Source organism: Protopterus annectens, chromosome 8.part0 (assembly GCF_019279795.1).
Source record: "Protopterus annectens isolate FY-2018-M chromosome 8.part0, PAN1.0, whole genome shotgun sequence".
In the NCBI taxonomy this organism is placed as follows: domain Eukaryota; kingdom Metazoa; phylum Chordata; order Ceratodontiformes; family Protopteridae; genus Protopterus; species Protopterus annectens.
In genome coordinates, this window is record NC_056741.1 from 34,808,638 (window position 1) to 34,813,637 (window position 5,000).

General features: G+C 37.4%; 1 protein-coding gene across 1 annotated transcript in view; it reads left to right on the top strand.

The window, feature by feature from the left end:
• Positions 1 to 5,000, top strand: part of LOC122808627 (PILR alpha associated neural protein) — a 718,070-nt gene that overhangs the window by 33,095 nt on the left and 679,975 nt on the right. The gene's annotated exons all lie outside the window — the stretch shown is intronic.

Here is a 5,000-nt window from a genome sequence, read left to right on the forward strand (position 1 = left end):
TGTATAAAAGCTGAGATGCTGATATGGAGAAATGAAAAGGTAAATACCAGGGTTCACTGTAGGCAAATGTAGGAAAAAAAACATTTACAGCTGCTAAGCCTCATGTAGCTTGCAAGGCAGTGACCTTCTCTTCCCCTCACAAGCTCTCTCTCTCTTCCTGTCTCTCTGTAGTACAACATGTTCCCATACTTCTATGCTATCTCCTCTCTGACACGACACCTATCCAATTTAATGAAACAGGAGGCCAGAAGGGAGGAAAGCTAATGTCACAAAAATTCTGCTAACCAAACCAGAACTGTAAATTCCCTTTCACTGTGGGGCTTTACCAATGTATAAAGATGCTTAAGAATTTAATGTACATTTTTATTACCTATGCCAAGCTACATATATATTTTATGATGTTTTGTGCTGAAATTGGTGTTAGGGATGTCAAAAGTCACTTAGTCTAAGTTGGCTGTTTCTCCTGTTGCGTGCTTTCTTACCAAACAGCTGTGTACTTCTTTATCTGCTACCACAATTTAAAACTTAACAAGGAGCGCTTTCCCTTCTAGCATGTAAAAGAAGAAACTAATTGAATAACTTCCAAGCTATCTTACTGTTTACTACCCTTAAACAGAACATGTGTAGCAGCCTTTTCTAGAACTTTTGTAACTATGGCAACAAGACAAATGGCATACCTGTCTCCCAAAGGTGTTACTTGAAGCAAAGCACACCAATCAGAATAAAAAAATGATAGCCTGACTTTATGCAGTGTGGGAACTTTAGTCAGAGTGTAATGAATAAACTGCATTCTGTGACAAAATATGAGAGATGTTTATCAGGAAATTCTAATATTGTACTTATTACATTTACTTTACCATGTACGATATTTGCACTGTTTCTGTTCAGTTTTATGGTTCGTTAAACAGCTGTCCAATTAAAGCTAGCACCTACAGTTTTGCTAAATATTTTATAGTTTTCTGTTTCAAACTGTCTGCTGAAAAAATCAAATTACACACACAGATACAGTTGAATGCCCTAGCAGACTTCCAAAATCTCAGTCACAATGGAAAATGAAAGAATTTAGTATCGGCATCCCCTTCTGTTGTTGATACTGATCGACCATCAAAGTCCTGTTTTTTTTTCTTTCTACAATGCTTCACTACGTGTTTTTTTTTATTTTTTTTTTACTGAAAAGCTTTGCTACTAGATGGAGCGCACTCATAATTTGCAGCAGTTTTAACTTTTGAAGCATCTCTTCATGTTAGACGTGCTGTGATTTTTTTTAGCTTTCATATTCACCTCATTTACATTCCATGAGTAGTGTACTGACATCAGCAGGGCCCGGTAATAATGTACTCATTTTATTTTACAGAGGCAGTCAAAGGCTCACTGATAGATCTAGCTTGCTGTTGTAGTGCATGTAAGAACTGTGGCTGTGGACAGTGTTATCCATGGATGACTTCTTAAAATGAGTATCATGAACTTTTTTTTTTTTTTTTTTTTATGGTGAAACAGCACGCACACTTCCTCAGATGCTTATCATCAGGTTTTATTACTGCAAATGGCTGGAGTCCTCATAAACACTACTGAGTTAATGATGCATATGAAATGCTCAGATTCTAAGTATGGATTTTCTAATGACGAGCCGTTAGGTTTACATGAAACTGTGAAAGCGGTGTGTGTTACAGCAGATGTGTAACCAGGTGACTCCATTTATTATCTGAGTGAAACAGAATGTAAATTAATAGTAGCATGCAGCAATATGTATATTGTTAAGTTGTGGGTCACACATGTAGAAATCCAAATCAGCTACAAGGCTACATTTGCCAGATTAAAAAGAGATTTAGCATTTTGGTGGGATTCTTTATTTTTGTCCCAGATTTTTAAAATATCCTTTTTGCAACCCCTGACTCATGAATAATAAATAATAGTTGGACTACCTTGCTTAGAATGTGATTTTAAATATTAGATCGAAGTTTCTAATATTTTATATTCAAGAGCTGAAAATCTAATAAATATTTAATTCGTGCCCATAGGGTGATTTTCTACATTAACTGTAGTGTAGAACTATCCTTAGGGTCAGAAAACAACGACACTCCATGATCGGTGAGCGTGGGTCGCATTGTCTCACCTGAAGAGTTAGAATATGTCCAGGTTTAAGTTCAGATATGAAATATCTCCTGATGTTAACTGATGTTCAACATCATCTGGAATATATTGAAGTAGTAACCTCATTTTGTGGTTCAAGATTTGCAGTGATATGGCTATGCTTCAAGAAAGTCATTGATTGTGACTTAAATTATGAAATATGCCCTATAGTGGGGGCTGTCAGGTAGAATTAGAAAATGGCTCTGATGTTCCATTTCATGTTAACAGTTAGAAATGTAAAAGTATAGCTGATTTTTGCTAAATAGCTGGTTTCATTTATTGTATGTTTAACAAGAGTGCAGTCCTAAATGACATTTAGAAGACAAATTGTGCAGTCATGTGACAGGAAGGGAGTGGGGCACTGTTAAATGAGATGGCATTAGAAGCTAGTTGACAGATGTTTTAAAATGCTAATATTTTCAGGCTGACCTGTTGGACACTAGCAAGCAATACAAATTATAAATCTCTGTAATAAGAAAATTATTACAGCCTATATGGATTTTAACCTAGGATGTCTTCCCTAATTCTAAAAGCCACTCAGACATACCTCTTAATTGCCCAGAATTTCACAGAATGTCTAGATTTTTGCCTCATAGTTTTGGTCTGCCCCAAATAAAATTTGTGGTTTTCTTGCAAATCATTGAAGACTTGAAGCCACTAAAAACAGACAAATCATATCCTTCAGAAAATGCATGCAAATGCAAAACATGTTACTGTAGCAACTTTCTAATTTTATCAGAATAATGTATAAAATATGTTCTTAGTTTTGGGACTTTCTCCCCAATATTGTTGGCTTTGTCAAGAATTCTTGAACTAAGAGGTTTAGAGGTATGCTTCAAGGGGAAAACTAATAATAAAATGGTGGATTAAATATTCTGGGTTAATAAACATGATCAATCACCATCAATACTCAGTGTGGTCTCTACACTGGCAGTGTGTGTGTGTGTGTGTGTGTGTGTGTGTGTGTGTGTGTGTGTGTGTGTGTGTGTGTGTGTGTGTGCGCGTGCGCGCGCATGCTCGTGCATTGCGCTCACGCATGTTCACCTCTGGAATCAATGATCTGAGCTCAAGGACAAATTTGAATCTTGTCAGTGCATTCTTTCTGGTGGGCAGTTATCCTTCTTGGGGAAGGGCATAGTGTTGTGAGGAGCTTGAGGATTGAGCTCTTTCTGGAAGAAATGAAAGACTCAGCCAGGGGTAGTTGATGGTATCCAAGGATGTGGCTTTGGTGGATGTCTGTAGCCACGTACAGCTGTGTGTACATCACAGTAACTGAGAGGGTGGGTTCTGTGTACATCTAGTGGCCATATACAGATATCTGTACTTATTATACTAATGAAGCAGTGGATTTCCATGGATGTCCTGTATCTCAATATCAGTAATTTACAGATTTACTTTTTTGACACACAATAACATTGTGTAGATGTGCAGGTGTGCATATTCCATATCAGTGTAGAATTTGATTCCTTTGGGTGTGGTGAGCTCTTACATGCATATTTAGCAGGTACACCCACATCTCATATTGCACAAGTAGTGACTTCTGTACATGTACTGTAGTCGGATGCAGAAAGTGGTTTATAGTGTAGCCAGTTGCAGAAAGTGATTTATAGGGATGTCAAGCAGCCATTTAGAGGGAGTGCATAGACGTTAACTTAGAAATGAACATGTGGGAATATTCTGCAGGTCTGTGCAGCGGTTTGCATATGTCTCACTGATACAGAAGTGATGCTGTGCAGTCATCAGTATATTTGTGCACATTAAAATGATGTAAGCACTGGTCCTTGTGGATGGCATGTGTACATAAGACAAAAATCTCTTAGCTGTCGCAAAACCCACAAGAAAACCAGGTCACTCTCTGTATTCATACTCTGTCTCTATACTTGGAATTCACTACCTCTAGCTACCAGCTCTATGCCTGACCTCTTTAAAAAATTATCTCAAAAATACATGTCTCTACTCCTGCATAAAGCTTGCCTAATGCTCCGGTCTTCCTCTTTCTGTCACATTTCAATCCCTCACAGACTGCAAGATCCTAAGGCTCTTCTAATTCCTCCTCTGTTTCTGTACCATATCCTTAAGTTACTGCTCAGGCTTTATTGCTTCTATTCTTCTTAACTCTCTCTTGCTAAACATCTGCATCACTAACCTTCTGGCTGCTATTTTCCTAACTGAAATGAACATTCTATTTTTCATGTACTATAACAGTCAATGTCACACACTGCACTACCTACGTACTGTTTTTTGGACACTGTCTACATCATGTATGGTGAGAGTGACTATTATTGTCTATAATGTTTTAACTCTATAGAATTGACTAGATATGTAGTAATATATTACAATATCTTGTAGTAGTTTGTTCTTTCAGCTTATTGTATGGATATTATTCCTAATGTAATCTTTATTGTATTGGATTATATCATATTTGTATTGTACTGTATGTGGAACTTTTTTCCCCGGTCCTCTGCTGAAAACGGGTTCTGTAGACCCAGTAAGACCACCCCGGTAAACAAATGTCAAATAAATAAATAAATATTAAACTAGTGTAATTGCACTACTACGTCTTTACTATAGTGAAAATGCAAAGGAACCATCCTAGTGGTCAGGTAATGGTCTATGGCCTACTCTTATATGTTAGGCACTGCATATATCCAAGGGTGGTCCCCTCTGCTTTACCTAAATTGTTTAACAGATGTCTGCCTTCTAAAGTGGGGCAGACAGTTGCTTTGTATGCCTGGTAACAGCAGTACTAGAGGATATCTGCAGGTCATGACCTGCAGGAAAGTACTGGCAAAGAACTGATAATGGGTCAATAACTGCTGTGAAGCTGGCCTATCATGACTTGATTAAGCCCAAAAAAATAATAACGATAC